Source organism: Pongo abelii, chromosome 17, assembly GCF_028885655.2.
Source record: "Pongo abelii isolate AG06213 chromosome 17, NHGRI_mPonAbe1-v2.0_pri, whole genome shotgun sequence".
Lineage (NCBI taxonomy): Eukaryota > Metazoa > Chordata > Mammalia > Primates > Hominidae > Pongo > Pongo abelii.
The window spans coordinates 93,382,472-93,405,096 of NC_072002.2; positions in this window are offsets into that span (position 1 = coordinate 93,382,472).

Sequence of the window (22,625 nt, forward strand, 5' to 3'; positions counted from 1 at the left end):
CAGACATCTAGTTCATGACACAGAGCCTTGCTTTTTCCACCAAGAATAAAATACCCCAATCAGCAGCCTGTGATAAATTCTCCCCACCTGCTCCCTTCAGCATCCCAGGAGAGAACGTTAACTACACACCTTGTTTAATGTAATGTCTTATAATATCCATGTGTCTTAGAAAATAAAACTGTAGAGACCAAAAAGTGCAAATAATCAAATTATTTAATAGGAAATTTGCATTAGGACCCAGGACCTAACTACGAAAGCAGTTTTACTTCTAAAACACAGAGATGTTTTGTTACTCAAGCTATACAGCATGTTGCCTTTCCCTGACAAGGCAGTGTGTCTGAGAATGGATGGGATGTAATTATTATTTTTTAATTCCAGAAAATTTGCTTGATGTTCATAAATAATCTATTCAATCACTTTAGCAAAAGGGAAATGTTAAAATGATGAAAAATTCTGTTCACCTAGACTTGTCTGCAGTCTTTAAATCATTCTCCACTCCATCCCTCTTGCTGACATTCAGAGATGATTTTAATTAAGGGCCTTTGACAAAGTAGTATAGTCATTTAAAATTACTGGCTCAGGAAAATCTTTATAAAGATGGCTTTAAAGAGTTCAGAAATCCCAATAGTTCTCAGTATCAAGAGGGTGCAATATAAAATTGTAAATGAGTGCATGCACTAGCTGGGGTTATAAAGTGCTGTTGTTTTTCTGGTTTGACATTTCATGGATTCCAAGTGGGCCTAGCTTAGTGGTGCAACATAAATCATGGAACGGATCTGGATATTGTAAAACTTGAATATAGAAGCATTTTAGAGGCTGTGAAGTTAACAGTAATCAGTAAGTATTCTAATAGTATGAGTTACTGCTAACAAAATTATAGAGTAAAATAATAATTTTTATAGGCGAGGAGCACTGAAAACTAATGGTCAGCATGATTATAATAGCTATGAATTAATAGATCAATTGAAATTGTGATGACTATTTTAATAATGAGACTGAAACATGTTTTGTGTTAAAACAGTGAGTCTAAGAGCATAATCAACCCTCTTTTGTCAGGAAGAAACAGTTCCTTTTAACTCCAAGTTCACCAGAATGATCCTAGAGTTGTATTGTGGTTACTCTTTTTCCTTGGAAGTGATTTTTCTGTTCTCCTTTGCCTTGTAGAGTCCTATTCCTCTACCTCATCATGTAGGTCTGTGTGTGTGAGAATGTTTGTTCTCCTTTGCTCTGTAGAGTCCTATTCCTCTACCTCGTCATGTAGGTCTGTGTGTGGGAATGTTTGTTCTCCTTTGCTCTGTAGAGTCCTATTCCTCTACCTCGTCGTGTAGGTTTGTGTGTGTGGGAATGTTTGTTCTCCTTTGCCCTGTAGAGTCCTATTCCTCTACCTCGTCGTGTAGGTTTGTGTGTGTGGGAATGTTTGTTCTCCTTTGCCCTGTAGAGTCCTATTCCTCTACCTCGTCGTGTAGGTTTGTGTGTGTGGGAATGTTTGTTCTCCTTTGCCTTGTAGAGTCCTATTCCTCTACCTCGTCATGTAGGTCTCTGTGTGGGAATGTTTGTTCTCCTTTGCTCTGTAGAGTCCTATTCCTCTACCTCGTCATGTAGGTCTGTGTGTGGGAATGTTTGTTCTCCTTTGCCCTGTAGAGTCCTATTCCTCTACCTCGTCATGTAGGTCTGTGTGTGTGAGAATGTTTGTTCTCCTTTGCCCTGTAGAGTCCTATTCCTCTACCTTGTCGTGTAGTTCTGTGTGTGTGGGAATGTTTGTTCTCCTTTGCCCTGTAGAGTCCTGTTCGTCTACCTTGTTGTGTAGGTTTGTGTGTAGTGGAGTATTTGTTCTCCTTTGCCCTGTAGAGTCCTATTCCTCTACCTCGTCATGTAGGTTTGCGTGTGGGGGAATGTTGCTCCCATATCAGAACAGAAGCACCTTGCAAGGGGAAGCCTTGTTTCCTTAAGGTCTCCGTATCCTAAATTACCACAAAGGTGCTGAAAATCAGCAATCATGGCTTGAGTTGCATGAACTGAGCTAGTTACACTGCATTACAGTGACTCTGCAGACACCACTGGACACAGCAAAGGGCCAGAAGACAGCAAGCCTTGACCATAGCCGCTGTCAATCATTCACTCCCCACCTCCTAGGAGAAGGAAGATGGAAACAAGTCAATTAGTTCATAAAACAGAAACCCAAGAGTCATTGCATCACTCCTTATGGCTCAGTGGCTCAGATTCACTTTATAAAAACATACTAACTTCAATTTCATATGGTATGATTCAAAGAGTCAGAAACTCATTGTCTATCAAGTGGTCTGAATGTTATCTTGCAGAATTTTCTCTGAAGATAAACTGGTTCATCCCTAGGGCTGTGCAATAGCGTCTCAATATCCAATCATTCCCCACTATGTGAATTAGGCCATGTGTTCTTCACTGGAACATTCGAAGACCTCTTGTTGAGATTGTGCAGTTTTAGACACTGGGACATCAAGATAAAAGACACAGAAGCTCTGAGAACACACAATTTATTTTCACTTGTCCAAAATAATCATTGGATAGTAAGCTTTTATTCATTCATTTTTTAAATTGTCATTGAAAAATGTATCAACTTAGTTTTAGAGGAAAATCAGTCATGTTTGTTAAATTGATCATCAACGTGAAAACTGTCTTTCTGGAAAGAAGAAAAGATGTTGCTCTCTGTGCCTGCATCCTTTGGTGAGGCCTGGAGATGACCTGGGAAAAACGTTTGGTGACTGGGCTTCTCCGACCTGGCAGGAAGCGGAGAGAGGACACTCGTGGTGTGGGGGCACTGAGGCTCATCGGGAACTTGAGTGCTTGTATCCACCACGTTGGGACCTGTGGATGAGGAGGGAGTGATGGGGTGGAGAGCGGCAGGGTCTGACTGTGCCAAGCTCACACCCTCTTCGCGGGCCTTGGTGCCCACACGATGGCAGGTGGGCGGCAGCTGCTGACCCACTGTCTTCTTCAGATGGAAGCTGTGCCTGCCCTGCGAGGAACTCGAGTCCCTGAGGTGACCGTAGGGCTTGCTGTCCTTCCCACGGTGGACATCAGCCTGCCCAGAAACTCGGGCCACAGACAGGATGCATCCTACAAGGGTGCACTCAGGGAGAGAAAAGAATAAAACATGAAGTGTGTGACCGGGTCCTCCCGCCCTTGCAATTCCCCTGCAGTGATCATCTTCACAAACTTTGAAAAAATAAGCACGCATGTGCCTTCATGTTCTGGATGGTTCCTTCACTTCCTGTCTGTCAATCGGACCTCTTCAAAAATGCCCCTGCCCCCGCCCTCATTCCTCATCTGGATTTGCCATCAGGTTTTTTTTCTTCACATTCCTCAAACAGCACAAGGCCACCTTCTGAAGGGCACGGCAGTATGTGTTTTACATCAAAGCTCATGGCGCCCACTCAGTTTGGAACTTCCTTCTTTGTTCCACTTGTGGTCCTGGAGTCATTCAATTGCTCAAAGAGTCATACAATCACAAAGCTCACAGGAAATCTGTGACATTCCACTCAGACCCTCATTTCACAGATCTCTTAAACTCCATGACTTGCTCAGAGCCACATAGCTGCGGAAGGGGAGGTGAGGACCCAGACCAGGGCTGCTACTCTTCTCCAGGCCTCTCCCCTGCACCCCGAGCAGAGACTGACCTAGTAGTGTCTACTAAGGCTCCAATACCACTCACCACCGGTCAGAATGGTAGCAGAGCAGAGCTACCCCTTTGCCTCCACCTTATTAAAGGTAGTAGAAAATAAAAGGTCTCCAGGACTCAGAAGTACTGTTAATGACACACCAATAGAGCAAATGCAAAACTATTAGATTTATACTGAAGCTGTGCTTTGGCTCGGATGTGATTCACTTGCTTGCCTTTGGGTAAACAGGCTGCTAATATCCTCCTATCTCCAACAGGCATCCTACATGGTTCTACAGGGAGCAGTTGTCTGATTTTCAGCTTTGCAATGAATTTCTCCAAATATGGTTTAGTGTCAAAGAAAATTCCAGCTTTACTTTTTTAGAACAGGAGAGATGATATGACACAAACTCAGAAACAAAGAGTCTATGCTCACGGACCTGCCTGTCTGTACTGCACCATTTTCTGCTAGCTTTTAACTGATATCAAAACTGAACGTGAGGCATGACTTAGAAACCATGGAGAGGAAGGACAAAGGTCTATTTGCATATACACATCTCACACCAGTATTCCCAGCATGGCCAGCATTGCTCTGATCTGGAATTAATATATCACATTGAAAGGAGGAGTGTAATAACAATATAAGTGTAATTTTACCACAAGATGCGCTGACATGATGAATGTTTTCAAAAGACACCTCTGTATGAAAGTATCTGTGCTACTATATCCTTGGTGGCATTGTTCTTGCCATGATTTGGCATATTTGGGACAAAGGCGTAAGGTCTTTTTCAGATAGCTACATGTTTTTTTTTTTTTTTCTGAGACAGAGTTTTGCTCTTGTCCCCCAGGCTGCAGTGCAGTGATGCGATCTCAGCTCACTACAACCTCTGCCTCTTGGGTTCAAGTGATTCTCCTTCCTCAGCCACTCGGTTAGCTGGGACTACAGGCATGTGCTACCACACCCGGCTAATTTTGTATTTTCAGTAGATATGGGGTTTCACCATGTTGGTCAGGCTGGTCTTGAACTCCTGACCTCAGGTGATCCGCCCACCTCGGCCTCCCAAAGTCCTGGGATGACAGACGTGAACCACTGTGCCTGACCAGACAGCTACAAGTGTAATCAGTTCACACAATGGAAAAGGTATCAGCTGGAGATGATAAAACACGTGAAGATAGGGTTATCTAAATATTAAAATATTAAAAGTTTAAAAACATTTATTTGGATATATTTTCTTAGGGTACCTTTTCAGTATCTTTTAATCTTAAAAGTATTGCTTTAAATATGAACCCTCCTATTCCCGCCCAGGTGAACTATTTCCTTCCCACTTCCATGAAGCATCATGTAGAAACATATTATATATTATTAATGACATAAACCCTATAAAATAATTTCAGATTAACACGGAAGATAAAGATTAATTTAATAGATATTCCTTATGTTCTTATTTAAAAATAATGAATGGTTAATATTTTAAAAGAATGAAATAATTTGCCTGTGGTCACTAATGAAATTAGATAATACATATATAATAATGCCTTTTACAGTTTACACTGAAAGAAATAAGTGTGCTTTGAAAAGTAAAGTTTGATACAGACAGGCAGAGATAGAAGCCTGGTGTCTAGGTGAGAGATGGACTTAGACCAGCTGCAAACTTGGAGAACTCTGAAAATAAATTCTAAAGTTTTATTTTTTCTCATAAGACTGAACTGCAGCTGTATTTTCAGTTGCACGGATTCTCTCCTGTTTCATTGATAAAAATGAGAAATGCGGCACTCTTGGCACCACAAAACCGTCTTCAACCCTGACACCGTTGCGTGGGTGAAGTCGTCTCTATTTATTTATGCTTTGCCGTGTTCCACAGGATGCATGAGACAGCACAGACTTTAAATCATTGCCTTCAACACCCGCATTTTATAGCCAGGAAACAGACAAACGCAGGAGCAAAAATGGATAAGGGTTGGATGACTTAGTGGCAAAGTCAGATATAGCCAAGGGAATCTGATTTTAAGTTTGATATTTATTCCACTTTTCCAGGCTGCCTTAATTATATCACAGCAAGAGAAAAGAGGAAGTTTTTCCTTCAATGATGTTTTTCTGAGAAAAATGGGAGAGTTATACACTATTAAGCAGGATGTAATGAAATGAATGTTTGAAAAATGGGCAGCATGTTTAAATGACTCTTTGACCAAAGAGTCCTGACTTTCTCTATCAAACGGTTTGTTGGGCAACAATTGGTCCAAATATTTCAGGTGCTATAAACACCATCATAAAATTAGTTAATTCAAGTATCATGAACATCATCTTCTCAGCATCATTTGCTGGGTGGCTTTTTGATGAGTTTTCTATGGGCTGTGATGATTTGCTGCTGCACTGTGATGTTTATGGGCTCAATAAAGGGAAAGTTCTAAAAAGATTATAGGCACTGAAAAAGGAAATATAACCTTTTCTTTGGGAGAATGGAACAAAACCGACCAAACATTTTTGGAATTTCTTGCCTGCCACAAAGAGGTGATGGTTCCCCATTGACATCCTTAGTTGTTTTATATCCTCAACAAAAGTCTTCAAGGGGCAAAATAAAAGTTCCAGATAGAGGACAAACTCTGTTCTGTTTTCAGCGGGAAGCTGATACATCTTGTCAATTTGAGATCCATGAAGAAGAGTCCTTCATTGAGTAGACACAGAATTCTAACTAGCATATTTTGAATTGACCGGGTGTCTCTGCAACCATCTAGCTCCTGAAAGCACCAATATCCTCTCTATTTTTAAACTCCTTTCTGGATCATGAACATATGTATAGGGATTAAAAGAAGTATTGTTTAGAATTTGATTGTTTCTAATTATGCAGACTGTAGAAGCCAAGTAGGGAGTTGAGGATGTTTAGACCCATGTGGTAACTCCCAAACTTAGAAAAACTTAACGCTCATGACTTTTACTTTAGTGTTTGGGAACTATTCTTCTTGGACTTCATGAGGATAAAAACAAGAAAACTTAAGAATTGAATTGTGTCAATGTTCGAGGTTGAGTATTTCAGTTTTGGTTTGTTTTTAAAGAGTTTTGCGGTTGAACTCCAACCTGGTTTCTTATCATAAATTATCTCCCAATGTGTGGAATGCGATGAAAGATCACAGGTGATAGATTTTCCTTGTACCCGGCTGATGAAGGCTCTCCATTTGCACGGCTCTCTCCTCAATGACTTTCATGTGCTCTGCTCCAAGGCTGCGACTTCAGCTTTCTCCCTCCAGCAGCCATACTGGCTGCTGAGTCCATGCACGGCTCAGGGCTGTTTCTTGTTCCCAATTCTTTTGCGCTCCTGTACTAATTTTTCAACTTGATGTCAATGCTTTCCCCAGAGATATCTGGAATATTTTCAAGATTTTTAAATCAATTTGGGTTTCTTGCATTGATTGATTAAGTGGTTTGTTTAAACAACACATTGCAAATTTTATTCTCCACCAGAACACTTAGGAAAGGAATGTCCTCCTAAAATCAGTATACAAAGATTTGGTTTTGTTTATACTTAGCTAAATCAGAAAGTTTAAAAAGTACTAATGCGAAGCTACTTTGTATGATAGAATAATGGTGGATCTGTGTTATTACACATTTGTGAACCCCATACAATGTGCTGCAGCAGGAGCGAGCCCTCACAGAAGCTATGGATGCTGGGTGATGGGATCTATCAGGATGGGTCCATCTGTGGTAGCCATAATGGTGGATCCATGTTATTACACATTTGTGGAACCCCATAAAATGTGCCTCAGCAGGAGTGAACCCTCTTGTAAGCTATGGACGCTGGGTGATGCCATCCATCAAGGTGGGTCCATCATGGCAGACAGTAATGCTGTTTCGGGAGGCGGATCATCAGGAAGCCTGTGCACCCTGGGGGATGGGGCCGTATGAGAGATGTCCGTGCCATCTGCTCCATTCTGCTGTGGACCTAAAACTGCTCTTTAAAAAAAGTCTCTTTTTTTTGAGACAGGGTCTTACTCTGTTGCCCAGGCTGCAGTGCAGTGGCCCAATCTTGGTTCACTGCAACCTCTGCTTCCCGAGTTCAAGCAATTCTCCTGCCTCAGCCTCCCAAGTATCTGGGACTACAGGCGTGCACCACCAAGCCCAGCTAATTTTTTTGTATTTTCAGTAGAGATGGGTTTTCACCATGTTGGCCAGGCTGGTCTTGAACTCCTGACCTCAAATTATCCCCCTGCCTTGGCCTCCCAAAGTGCTGGGATTACAGGCATGAGCCACCATGCCCAGCTTAAGAAAAGTCTATTTTTAAAAGAACACTGACTTGAGAGAATGAAGGGATGAAACAGTCAGCTTGGTGGATTCAACAGACTCAGGACAAGGTAAAATGGATAAGGGAATATGGCACTGTTGCTGCAGTGTGAACAGCCGTGAATGGCGCATACAACGGCTGACGTGGTGTGGGCATCCCCAGCTGTGGCATCAGGGCTAAGTGGAGAGCTAGTTTGACCAGGATTGAAGTTTGACCAAAGAGTAGGAGATGCACAAGCCTGGAGGAAGATGAGAGTCGTTGCCTGGAGACAGCTGTAGCGACTGGCCTGGAATTGAGGATGGAAGTGGAGGGAGGGGTGGATCCCGTGGAGGCGAGGGGAATGGCATGGTGGCTCGCTCCTCCTTCACCTGCACACCAGCCCTGTGCTTTCTGGAGTGTTTCCTAGAGCTGCTGTCACAAAGTAAACAACATCAATTTCTTCTCTGAATTCTGAAGAAGTCCAAAATCATGGTCCTGGTAGGGTGGGTTCCTTCTGGGAGGTCTGAAGGAAATCTGAGACCTTTTCTCCTGCTTCAGAACTCCCGGCTGTCCTGGCGTGGCTTGGTCCCTACGGGTGCATTACTCCGGTCGTGGCCTCTGTCTTGGCCTCACCTGCTCCGCGAGCATCTCAGTCGTGGCCTCTGTCTTGGCGTCACCTGCTCCGCGAGCATCTCAGTCGTGACCTCTGTCTTGGTGTCACCTGCTCCGCGAGCATCTCAGTCGTGGCCTCTGTCTTGGCGTCACCTGCTCCGCGAGCATCTCAGTCGTGGCCTCTGTCTTGGCGTCACCTGCTCCGCGAGCATCTCAGTCGTGGCCTCTGTCTTGGCGTCACCTGCTCCGCGTGCATCTCAGTCGTGGCCTCTGTCTTGGCGTCACCTGCTCCGCGAGCATCTCAGTCGTGGCCTCTGTCTTGGCGTCACCTGCTCCGCGAGCATCTCAGTCGTGGCCTCTGTCTTGGCGTCACCTGCTCCGCGAGCATCTCAGTCGTGGCCTCTGTCTTGGCGTCACCTGCTCCGCGAGCATCTCAGTCGTGGCCTCTGTCTTGGCGTCACCTGCTCCGCGAGCATCTCAGTCGTGGCCTCTGTCTTGGCGTCACCTGCTCCGCGTGCATCTCAGTCGTGGCCTCTGTCTTGGCGTCACCTGCTCCGCGTGCATCTCAGTCGTGGCCTCTGTCTTGGCGTCACCTGCTCTGCGAGCATCTCAGTCATGGCCTCTGTCTTGGCATCACCTGCTCCATGTGTATCTCTGGGTGTCTTCTTCTCTTCTTACAAGGACATTGGTCATGGGGTTCAGGGCCTGCCCTACTCCAGGATGCCCTTTTCTTTTGGGCAATGAAAGATGAGGACCATTCTGAAGCTCCAGAATTCAGGAAAAGTAATGATGACTTTGTATGGATTTACAAGTGACACTTCTGGAGTAGACAGGAATCTTCTCGGCCTGTTTCCCTGACACATGTGAGATGCTCCCTGTGACATGCTCAGTGGATCCCTGGATGCACAGAAGGCCTCAGCTGTCTTTGCCATACCTCACTCCTGAAGCTGGATGATGGGTGCCTTTCTTATTTTTAGAGGAGGCATTACTATCTTTCAAGCTTTTTGAACATATTGTACAAGTTGTAAAATTAAATTTAAAGCTATAAATACATCAAGTAAGACGTTGACTTGAAATTACGACTGTATTTCATCAATTCTATGATACATTATTTTTTCCACATTTTAACCTTTCTGAAAAAAGAAGGACTCTCCCAGCCACCAGCACCTCCAGGCACAGCAGTTTTCCTGACTCAGAGGTTGTGGCCCACACGTGCACCTGCCACTTTCCCTGAGCCCTGAATGTCATTGGCTTTATATACCCTGCATTTAATTATGGTTCAAAATGTTCAATATGTCTTCATAAAAATTACACCGTGGCTGGGCACGGTGGCTCATGCCTGTAATCCCAGCACTTTGGGAGGGCAAGGAAGGCAGATCTATTCAGGTCAGGAGTTCGAGACCAGCCTGGCCAACATGGTGAAACCCTGTCTCTACCAAAAATATAAAAACTAGCCAGGCGTGGTGGCAGGTGGCTGTAATCCCAGCTACTAAGGAGGCTGAGGCAGGAGAACCGCTTGAACCTGGGAGGTGGAGGTTGCAGTGAGCCGAGATCACAACACCGCACTCCAGCCTGAGCAACAGAGCGAGACTTGGTCTCAACAAAAACAAAAACAAAAACAAAAACATAACATCGCAATTCATCCTTGAAACAGAAATGTATTGTGTACTAAGAGAAATTCTTGTTCAATTGTACAAATGAATTTATACTCAGAGACAAATAATGTAATTGATGTTTTGAAGGAAGTATTTATTATTAAAAGACCATCTAGATTTTCTATTTTCTTATCGAGCAAATCACATGCTTCATGGGACTGTGTAAGAAGAAAGACAACCACAAGTACACTAAGCTGTGCTCCCTGTGGAAACATTCTTCTCACTCCTGGGCAAGGCAAAGGAAAGCAGGGAAATTCGCAAAATGCCTCCGAATGGGTGAAAGAACATTCCCGATGGGGAGACGGGTCCGGCGGACTCATGCGTCCACTAAGGTGTTGGAAGACAATTCCTCAGAAACTTCCCTCTGTCTTTGAACGGAGTGGCTTAAACTCTAGCGCCGTGTAATTCAATTCAGCAGGATTCACTGTTTGAAGCTAATGGAAAATGCTCATGAACCAGGGCACCAGAACCTGTGGAACGCTGAGGCTCCAAGTGATTCAGAGAAGTCAGAGGCCAGATGTGGAAAAGGGTCGGGAGTCACTTCACTGTTCCATTTTCGCCTCATTATCCGTTTTGTGCACTCATTATCGTGCAATATGATAAATGTCTTTGTTTAAAAAAGACCAAAACAACTGTTTCAGTAACTAAAAATAAAAATAATAATAGGAATTTCAGTGATTTTTGTCATACTTTTGTCAAATTCACAATATCTTTCTTTCTTAATGGTGCCAAAAACAATGGCAGACCTCACAATTCATAGCTCTATTTTATGAAACACAATATATCTTCTGAGTTAGAACATTGAATAATGAATCTCTACGCAATATTGCTCTGTGAATAATTCTACTATCTAGAATATTTTTGTTGTTGTTGTTTTTAACATTCCCTTTTGCTCATTTTATGTCACAAAATACACACCAAAAAATCGTTTAGATTCAAGTTCACACCATAAGTTTATTCACAAACATTCATCCATGTGGGAACAGACAGGAAGGGTGGACAGGGAACAAGGTGGCCCCATGGCCCGCCACGCTGACCAGGGAGAGACCAAGGCCATGGACAGGAGGAGCCTCCAGGGACAGGGCCTGCGTCAGCTAAGCCATGGCGGCGTGTCCCTTTCAAATAGCACTCTGTGTTTCTCTGACGCGGTTGCTCCTGGTAGTGCCGGGCTGTAGGTGGGGGTGCAGGATGCTAACCAGAGGGACCACCCCGCTGGGAGTCAGCCAGGAACACCGGAGCAAACAAAAGTTCCTGTCTCCGGAGGCAGCTCAAGTCACTGCAGCTGCGTAGGGGGCGGCTGAGGCACCAGCACAGCCTGAGGAGGGGTCTCCCCTTTCACCTGCAGAGGAGAGGAGCCAGCACAGCCCCAGGAAGGAAAAGAGCTGGAGACGCTTCCTTCAGGAGGTCTTCGGCTCTTCACAGTCCAGCAATAGGCAGAGCCCCAGAGCTCACTGACAGGGTTCCTCCTCCCTCCCTCCCTTCCCCCTTCCCTTCCTCCTTCTTTCTCTCCCTCCCTTCTTTTCATCCTTCCCTCCCTCCCTTCCCTTCTTCCTTCCCTCCTGCCTTCATTCCCTTCTTCTTCCCTTCCTTTCTTCCTTCCCTTCTTTCTCCCTTCCTTTCTTCCTTCCCTTCTTCCTCCCTTTCTTCCTTCCCTCCCTTCTTCCTCCCTTTCTTCCTTCCCTCCCTTCTTCCTCCCTTTCTCCCTCCCTTCCCTTCCTTCTTTCCCTTCTTCCTCTCTTCCTTTCTTCCTTCCCTTCTTCCTCCCTTTCTTTCTTCCTTCCTTTCTTCCTCCCTTTCTTCCTTTCTTCTCTTCTTCCTCCCTTTCTTTCTTCCTTCCCTTCTTCCTCCCTTCCTTCCTTGCCTTCCTGCTTTCTTTCTTTTTCTTCCTCCCTCCCTCCCTTTCTTACTTTCTGTACCTTCTCTCTCCCCACCCCTTTCTTACTTTCTTTTTGTTTTTAATGGGTCCTTTCACAGTGTAAATAAAAACAAAATCTACTAATGGGCCAAGATTTATATTTTTATACAAAGGATACATACAGTTTTCAATACTCAATTCCCTAAAGCAAGTTTATGCTTCCCGAATCACCCCAAGCAGCCCATGCCCACCTCTGCCATTCCTGGGAGATGCCCCCAAATCCCTGTCTGTGCATCTTCTAGGTTTAGGATAGAATCTCACCCTATGTTTTCTTTTCAAGATGGTTTATCTTTGACTTGGGACCTGTGACCTTTGTCTTCACATACAAACCCTCTTCCTCCTAGCGAACCAAAGCTAAGGCCACCCTCCTCTCCGCCTCTGGTGCTCCCAGCTGAGCTCTGCAGCTCCCTGCAGCTGGGTCTGAGCAGGGGTTGGGCACGTTTAGGTGGGGACTACATAGGGGATGGGGCACAAGAGTCAGCCTGGAAGTCAGGGGGCAGGGAGCTCAGATGCTGTCTCCTCCCCACAAAGCCAGGTGATGCAGTGCCGGGCACAGTGGGGAATCCAGGGCAGAGGGAAGGACGCTAGACTCCACAGGAGCCAGGGGTGGTAGAGTCAGACCCTGCACCGGTTTTTGTGGAAAATATTCCTCTAAGAAAGGACCAAGGGGTGCAAGGGGCCGAGGACAGCGTCTCAGCGGAGAGCTGCAGCAGACCCTGTTTCCCAGGCCCTGCACCCGCCTGAGGCCCAGAGAGTTGCCCGGGCAGCACTGCTGTTCCTGCATTCCAGTCTTCTGCCTGGCCCCGAGGTCCAGAGGAGAACCACAGCCCCATCCCAGGGCTACATGAGAGGCTCTCGGGGCATGGGGAAGCTTTCCATGCAGCGATAGCACAGGGACACTGTGATGCTATTGAACATGCATTTCAGAGGCTTGAGCCAGCATTGGAGGGCATTCCTGTGTTTCCAAAAACGTTTCACAGCAAAGCCCAGGCATAGGTGCCTCACCTGAAACTGTCAGCCATGCTTCCACCTCCATTCAGACCCAGCTCATCCTGGGGCCCTCTTCACTTGCTGTTTTTGCTAATGGTTTGGCTCTGCCCCCTCATCCAATATCCACACCTTCGAGCAGCTGATCTGTGTCACTTCCATCTGACCACACCTGTCCCCTCAAAAGAAACTCCACATCCTGCTGCAGTTAGAAAGGAGGCGGCATCTCTTTTCCCTAAAACAGTCACTTCCCTAAACAAGTCGGCTTGCACTGCATCCCAGGGACTTGCTCCTTCCTAGAAATCCCTTCTTTGTGACTCTTCCTAGGAAATGGGCTATGAGCTGTGGATGCCTGCATAGCCTCATCCCTGCAAAGGCAGGTGTGCATTCCTGCCCACAGCGGTTGGTGCTGCATCCCCGGCAGTCACGCCACCATGAGTAACCACCTGTGGAGAGTCCCTGTTCAGCACCCTTCTCTGTTGTCACAGTGCATAATCTCCGAGAATGCCCTAATTTCTCTCATTCTCTAAGCCTGCCATCAGGGCTGAGACAGGCTCATCCCTCTGAACAGATGAGATTAGTCGATCATGTAAAGTCAAAAGGGGGATTATGATGCTTGTAATACACTGAGTCAAATTAAATGCATTTTGTTTGCACATCAGAAGATCATGTTGCTAGGCTTCAGTGTCTTCCACTGGGTATAATAAATTGCCAATAAAACGTAAGTGTATGGGGGAAAAGCCCTCAAGCAGAGAGTAGGAACAAAGTAAAGATGGTGGTTGCTTTTTTTTTTCCTTGTCTGTTTAACCTAGTCAATGAGATGCTTCATTCCAACAGTGCCTCTCATTTTTAATATTAAGTGGGAGCTAAAGCACCAGAGAGCTCTGTTCTGAATGGCTGGTTCTGGCTTTCTGTCTCATGGTACTTCGCACTCAGCATCCTGCCTATATATAGCATGCGTTTAAAAACATCCATCATTAGAGACCTGCAGAGACTGTTTGGAAGTTTGTGGGCCCACAAATATAGCATTCATCCCAGGATATTTATAACACCTACTCTTCTCCTTTCTCGGCCACTCCTATCTCTAAATGCTTTCTCCCATATTATTTGAATAAGATACAATAAATCCCTTTCTTTGAAGATTCTAATAATTCTCCAAGAAACAAGGAAGACCAGGGAATACTCCCAGGCGGGAGAGACCCTCCAGCAAATGTCTCAGGCTTATTCAAGACAGATCTTGGCACCGGTGAACATAGACAAAATCTTTACAAAGACATGTATTAGTAAACTTCATGTCTCTGATTTTTCAAATGTGACAAGGTCAGAGTCTGCATGGATGTGGATGGCCCCTCCTCAAATGCTCCACTCTGGCATCCCCCAGCATCACCTGCATCCTCGGAATCCCGACCATCCTCCAATACGGCCCTGGCCAGGTGTGGACGTGCTGTTGCACCTGATGGCTAATTACTTCTCCTGTCAGTGCCATCTTGGTGTGTTACCTAATGTGGTTCTCTCCAGGATGATACATCAAGTCTTTTGCTACAGTAATGGTAGGTAGCTTCTTGGAGAATTATGTGAAACAAAAACCTTAATGAGGACTCCTGGCTTCCATTTGGAATGACGAAAGGCAGGAAGCACCTCGTTCTTGCCACACAACAACAGTGGTGGTGGAACATATGCGGAGTCACAACTTTTATTCTGAATCCATAAGAGAGCTGAGGGCAGAGGCAATCAATCAACTCGAAATCCGAGGAGCAATAGGTGCCTACAGGGAAAGACGGACACATTTCTCTTGCTGGCCGGGCGGATGGCAGCAGACAACCTCCAGGAGGGTTCAGCTATGTTGTTTACTGAACAGCTGAAGGCCACGTGTCAGCTGGCGAGGGGACGCGGGAGCCTGGGGGCTCTGGAACAGGGGGACTGCTCCCATCCATGGGCTCTTAACTATGCACCTCACTGGGTGTTCACAGAAACATTTAGCAGGCAGGAGTCCCAAGGCAGCATCCCTCAAGGTGTGTGTCGGGGGAGGAGGGGGTGGCAGGGACCAGCATCCACGGTGGGGAGTCCCAACTCTCCTATGGGGCGAGGCCTCCAACTGCTGGGGAAGGCCACACACGGTCCCTCTTTGGAGACTGAAAGAAGCTGATTGCAGACAGGAAAAAAGAAAACTTAGAACAAGCTACCCCCATTTAAAGCAAAAGCAGTAGCAGTGAATTATGCGTTTGTAGCATATTATGTAAAAGTAAAATACATGAAAAAGTAACACAGAGGATTGATAGGAGGAACTGACTGCCAAGGGCGAGGAGGTCCACACATGCGGCAATGACACACTTTCAGGGGGCCTTAACCAAAGACCTGTGCTGCAAACACTAGAGCAAAAAATGGAAATAGTATAAAATGAGATATAAACCATAAGCTAACGAAATAGCAGATTTTATCTAACCACATCAATAATTACATTAAATTAAAACAGGCTATAGACATTGATTAATGGAGTTTATCATATTAGATAATGAGTCAGTCCTGACTGTATTCTGCCTACAAAAAATCCACTTTAAATATAAAGAAAAAGATAGGTTAAAAGTAAAAGGGTAGAAAATGATGAACTATGCAAGCACTAATTTAAAGAAAGCTGGAATCGCTATATTAATTAATATCAGACACAGTAAATTTCAGAACAAGAATATTACCGAGGCTAAAGAGGTGGATTACATGATGGTGAAGAGATAATTCTCCAAAACAACAGCTACAAATCCTGAATGTTTCTGAAGTTAAAATTCGAAGTTCAAAATACTTAAAGCAAAAACTGGTGTAACTGCAAAGAGAAGTAGATAAATTCAAATTATCCTTGGAGATTTCAGCAGCCCTTTCTCAGTAACTGGCAGATGTACTAAACAGAAAGTTAGAAAGGATAGAGAAAAACTGAACATCATCAACCCCAATAGAATTTAATAAACATTTATAAAACACCCCATTTAAGAACATACATATTCTTTTCATGTTCACACATTTACCAAGATAGACTATGTTCTAGTTCTTCAAACAAGGCTTAATAAATTTAAAAGGATTTAAATAATATGAGGTATGTATGTTCTTTGACCAAATGTAATTAAATTATAAATCAGTAATCTCAAAAAAATGCTAAACTGTTTGCAAATTGAATGAAATACCGCTAAATAATCCATAGGTAAAAGAAGACATCATAAGGAAAATTAGAGATTATTTTGATCTAAATGAAAATAAAAACAAAACATATCAAATTTCTGGGATGTTACTAAGGCATTACTTAGGGAGAAGTTGATATTAATGTGCATTCACATTGGAAAAAAGAAATGTTTCAAACCAGTCACCCCAGTGTACACCCTAAGAAACTGGAAAAGGGAAGCAAATAAAATATGAAGTAAACAAAATAGTGGGAATGTAAAGATCTGTGAAAACAAATAAAATAGAAAAAAGAAAAGCAGTAAGGAAATCAGAAAAAAACAAAAGCTGATTCTTCAATAAGATCACTAAAATTGTAGAATCCCTAGACAAAACAACTGGGAATAAAAGAGAAAGAAATTACCAGTAGCAGATAACAGAGGTGGTGCTACAGGTACCCAAAGGAGAATAGGGGAACATCATGAACAACTCTATACCCATACATTTAACAAATTAGATAAGATGAACTACTTTCTTGAAGGACACATAGTTCCAAATTTTATGCAGGAAAAAAATTGAACAGATAACTTTAATAGCCCTATGTCCATTAACACAATTGAATTGTAATTTGGAACGTTCCCAGAAAGAAAATTCCAGGACCAGGTGGCTTCATGAGTGAATTCAATCAAACATACAAGGAATAAATAATACCAGCTTTAGATAATGTCTTCTAGAAAATCGAATAGAAGGGAATATTTTTGTACTCGCTCTATGAAGCCAGCTTTACTCTGATACCAAAACAAAGACATTACAAGAGAAGAAAACTATAGACCAATATTCCTTAATAAGACAAATGTAAAAATTCTAAACAAAACCTTAGCAAATTGAATCTAAAAATGGATTGTATACAAAGATGAATAAGGCCACATGGTCGATTGGAGTTTTTCCCAAGAATGTAAATTTTATTTAACATTTAAAGAGAAATCCAATATAATTCACCATATTAACAAATAAAAAAGAAAAGCAATATGGTTATCTCTATGGAAACAAAAATATTATTTGACAGAATCTGATATCAATTCATGATGAAAAACTCTCAGCTATCTAGAAATAGAAGGGAACGTCCTCAACCGGATAAAAGCATCTACGAAAAACCTACAGCTGACATCATACTTGATGGTGAAAGACTGTTTATTTGTACGTGTTGGCAAGCGAAGGTTCACAGAAGATGGGTTAGGGAAGTCTAGACCTCACAGTAATTATGCACTTGTGGCCATTTCATTTTACATCTGCATTTATATTGGGAAGGGCAGATCAACCAACCAGCTTTTGCTGATAAATGATCAACACGTTCATATATTAGACCTAGGAATTTGGGTCTTATTGGTTTATTTTTTAAACTGCATTCATCAGGACCATTTGTACATCCAAACTATGTTTAAAGAAAAGTAATTTGCCTTCAGAGTAGCAGAGTAAACATAAGCATTGTATGTCACTGCCAAATCGAACAAAAACCATCTTGATATACTAAGACCTCCTAATAAGTGGAGGGGCTTTCAGCTAAATAAACAGCTTAAAAGACACGCTACAATAATGGGAAGAGTGTGAGCTTTTTGGGGGACAGACAGTTGTATTCTCTTGAGCTATGGCTTCCTTAGTCTTAAAGCAGAATTAAAAAAAGCTCAGCAGGGTTCGTGGAGATGTCTGTAGAATTCTCAGCAAATGAGGGCTGATACTTTGGATATGGTCGGTAAGCATGGTCTGGTTTACTATATGCCTGGGTGTGTCATATAGATGAACCCGATGTGAAGACAAGTTCTCTGAAAAGAAATGTGGAGGAAAGAAACTTTATTCAAGTGAACAGTTTGCAGACTGGGGAACCTTTGGTGTAGAGGCACATTCAAGAGCAGACCAAAGGGAGGATCTGGCTTTTAAAGAGAAAGTTCTCACCCAGGTTCCCAATCAGGTCTGTTTATGTAAATGAAAGATTCAGCCTTGCTTAGGTTAGATCAGTCTAGGTAGCTGAGCTCTGGTTCATTGGGGCAGCTGAGCTCTGACCGGTTGGTTTAGGTGAGCTCTGACAGTTCCCAAGTTGCACAAAGATGTGGGTTTTCAGGGAATTCAGCCTGTGTGACCTCCAGTCACCAAATGGCTGCTTGTCACTATTTTAAATTTAGGCCCAGTTAGCCACTCACCATCCATCTTGAAGGATCAGCTCTTTTGGTTTCACAATTGTTCACCAACTGTGGTGTGTGTTGTGTTTAAGAAAACCCAAACATGTAAGTCTAAATTTTAAAAATTAATAAATTGGGAACGACCATTTACCTTACAAAAATGGCTTTTATAAGCACTGTTTAATCATTGAGCATTAAATCATGATCTGATTTATACATATACAAATTTTGAGAGATATATGAATCACACCAGAAGGGCTCATATCTGTAATGGAACTTTATATGAAAACTATGTACTTGATCATCAACCAACAAATGAGTTGTATTGGCAAAGTTATGTGAAACTTTGAATAGATTGATTTAAAAGTGGGACTTGTAGAGTGCTGTCCTTGTTACAAAACAAGCAGACATCAGATAGAGGATGTCTTTCATGACTGCCTCCTTCTCCTCAAAATCAGTGCCTGGAAGAAAGTTGTACCCTTTCCCTTTGACCCCCAGTGGCTACTGTGGTCACTGGGCATCAGGGCCATTCAGCGCAGATGACATGGAGGGGCTAAATAAAATTGCTCTCCAGTACTCTGGGACATGACTAATATTTTTTGGCAATTTCAGATTGACTGGTAGACAATGTTTTAGATACAACTGTCAATTCAGATTGCAGTCAACCCATTCAAAATACATGCAATAAGCAAGTTCTCAGTTGAAATTGACAATTTCTAGTGCCTATTTTGCTAAATTGTGATCTTCGTTCCAGAGCATAACAGTTATCTGTTATGGAGTGTGGCGGTCTCATTAATTTATGCTTAGAACTGCTCCTGACAGTGGATTCTCTTTGGCTTCCAAGAACCTTTCATTGACTGTTTTAAGCTTTAAACAAAAATACTACCAAGATAATGTGTGTCATCTACTCTGTACTCTCCATTGACCCTGTTCTTGTACTTTCTAGAGGGAATGAACCAAAGCATATTTACAAAAGGGTCTCTATCAAGGCTGGGGTGGGGGGGGGGACAAGAGAGAAAGAATAGCTTAGAAATTAAGTCCCTTCAATTAATTTGTGCAGACACTTTGGCTTTGGATCAGATTATCAAAGTGTTTAGCACTTATGGCTCAGCTTCCAAAATGTGCATGACCAGTTTAATTAGGGGTAATTTTCATTCATTACACACTAAAGGCTGGTTAGGCTGGTGGTGGCTCAAAACTCTAACAGTGATATTATATGAAAAGCCCATAATGTCACTGTGAGTTCACTCAAAGAAGAGCCACCTAGGTAAGTGAGGAGACAGTAGCAGCCCCTCCCTGGCCAACCCATCGCTGGGCTGAAGAATGTAAACCATTGGGATTGGATCTGACATCACGAGTCAAGGCCTCCGCATCCCCGGTGTGCGCATCTCTGTCGATTAGAGACCAAATCTGCGCAGCTTGGATGTTATTATTCATGGGAGGGGAGTCATGAGATCCCTACATGATTCCAACCAGGGTGGGGTACTGTGTTCATGCATGTATGTGTGCATGCATGTGTGTGGTATTTGGTGTGTACACAGGTATGTTTATGTTTGTGTGTGATATGTATTAGTGTTGTGAGCGCACATGTGTGTGGTGTGTATGTGATGTGTGTGGTGTGTGGTGAGCGTACAGTGTGGTGTATCTGTACATGTGTTTTGTACATGTGTGTAGTATGGTGTATGTGGTGCATGAGCATGGGTGTATGGTATGTTTATGGTGTGTGACTATAAGTGTCTGTTCATGTGTGATGTGTATGCAGTGGTGATGTGTCTGTGTGTGTTGTGTGTGTAGTGTAGTGTGTGTGTTGTATGTAAAGTGTGTGTGTATGTTTGATGTGTGGTATATGTGTGGTGTGTTTATCTGTACATGTGTGGTGGTGTGTGTGGTATGTAGTGTGTGGTGTGTGTATCTGTACATGCATGTGACGGTTTGTACATGCATATTGTGTATGTAGTGTGTGTGATATGTGATGAGTCTAGTGGTGTGTGTGTATGGCATGTGGTATGCATGTGCCTGTGGTGTGTGGTGTGTATGTGGTGTATGGTGTGTCTTTGGTGTGTGGTGTGTGGCGCATGTGTGGTGTGTGTGTGGTGTGTGCATGTGCCGTGCCATGTGGTGTGTACTCTGTGTGTGTGTGGTGTTCTTGTGGTGTGTGTGTGTATGTGTGTGGTGTGTGTGTACGTGTGTGGTGTGTGTGCGTATGTGTGTGGTGTATGGTGTGTGTGTGGTATTCATGTGGTGTGTGTGGTGTGTGGTGTGTGTGGTGTGTGGTGTGAGGTGTGTGGTGTATGTGGTGTGTACGTGCTGTGTGGTGTGTGGTGTGCACGTGGTGTGTGTGGTGTGTGGTGTGAGGTATGTGTGTGGTGTGTGTGGTGTGTGTGGTGTGTGTGTGGTGTGGTGTGTGTGCTGTGGTGTGTGTCTGTGGGGTATGTGTGGTGTGTGCATGGTGTGGTGTGTGTGGGGTGTGTGTGGTCTGTGGTGTGTGTGGTGTGTGGTGAATGTGGTGTGCATGTGCTGTGTGGTGCGTGTGGTGTGTGTAGTTTGTATGTGGTGTGTGGTGTGTGTGGTGTGTGGTGTGTGCGGTGTGTGTGTGGTGTGTGTGGTGTGTGGTGTGGTGTGTGGTGTGTGTGTGTGGTGTGTGGTGTGTGTGGTATGTGGTGTGTGGTGTGGTGTGTGGTGTGTGTGGTGTGTGGTGTGGTGTATGGTGTTTATGTGGTGTGTGGTGTTCATGTGGTATGTGTGGTGTGTGTGTGGTGTGTGGTGTGGTGTGTAGTGTGTGCGTGTGGTGTGTGTGTGGTGTGTGGAGTGTGTGGTGTGGTGACTTTGTGGTGTGTGTGTGGTGTGTGGTGTGTGGTGTGTGTGGTGTGTGGTGTGTGGTGTGGTGTGTGGTGTGTGTGTGGTGTGTGGTGTGGTGTGTGGTGTTTATGTGGTGTGTGGTGTTCATGTGGTATGTGTGGTGTGTGGTGTGGTGTGTAGTGTGTGTGTGGTGTGTGTGGTGTCTGTGTGGTGTGTGGAGTGTGTGGTGTGGTGAGTTTGTGGTGTGTGTGTGGTGTGTGTGGTGTGTGTGTGTGGAGTGTGTGTGTGGTGTGTGTGTGGTGTGTGGTGTGTGTGGTGTGTGTGGTGTGTGTGTGTGGAGTGTGTGTGTGGTGTGTGGTGTGTGTGGTGTGTGGTGTGTGGTGTGTGTGGTGTGGTGTGTGGTGTGTGGTGTGTGTGGTGTGTGGTGTTCATGTGCTGTGTGTAGTGTGTGTGGTGTGTGGTGTGGTGTGTAGTGTGTGTGGTGTGTGTGGTGTGTGTGTGTGTGGTGTGTGGAGTGTGTGGTGTGGTGGGTTTGTGGTGTGTGTGCGGTGTGTGGTGTGTGTGGTGTGTGTGTGTGGAGTGTGTGTGTGGTGTGTGTGTGGTGTGTGGTGTGTGTGTGCTGCGGGTGTGGTGTGTGGTGTGTGTGTGGTGTGTGGTGTGTGGTGTGTGTGTGGTGTGTGATGTGTGGTGTGCGGTGTGTGTGTGGTGTGTGTGGTGTGTGGTGTGTGTGTGGTGTGTGGTGTGTGTGGTGTGTGGTGTGTGTGGTGTGGTGTGTGTGTGTGGTGTGTGTGTGGTGTTCATGTGGTGTGTGTAGTGTGTGGTGTTCATGTGGTGTGTGTAGTGTGTGGTGTGTGGTGTGGTGTGTGTGGTGTTTGGTGTGTGTGTGGTGTGTGGTGTGTGTGGTGTTCATGTGGTGTTTGTGGTGTGTGTGGTGTGTGGTGTGTGTGGTATTCATGTGGTGTGTGTGGTGTGTGGTGTGTGTGTGGTGTGTGTGTGGTGTGTGGTGTGTGTGTCGTGTGTGGTGTGTGTGTCGTGTGTGGTGTGTGGTGTTCATGTGGTGTGTGTGGTGTGTGTGTGTGGTGTGGTGTGTGTGTGGTGTGTAGTGTGTGGTGTGTGGTGTTCACGTGGTGTGTGTGGTGTGTGGTGTGTGTGGTGTGGTTTGTGGTGTGTGTGGTGTGTGTGTGGTGTATGGTGTGTGTGTCGTGTGTGGTGTGTGGTGTTCATGTGGTGTGTGTGGTGTGTGGTGTGTGTGGTGTGGTGTGTGTGTGTGGTGTGGTGTGTGTGTGGGGTATGTAGTGTGTGTGTGGTGTTCACGTGGTGTGTGTAGTGTGTGGTGTGTGGTGTGGTGTGTGTGGTGTTCATGTGGTGTGTGTAGTGTGTGGTGTGTGGTGTGTGTGTGGTGTGTGTGGTGTGTGGTGTGTGTGTGGTGTGTGGTGTGTGTGGTGTTCATGTGGT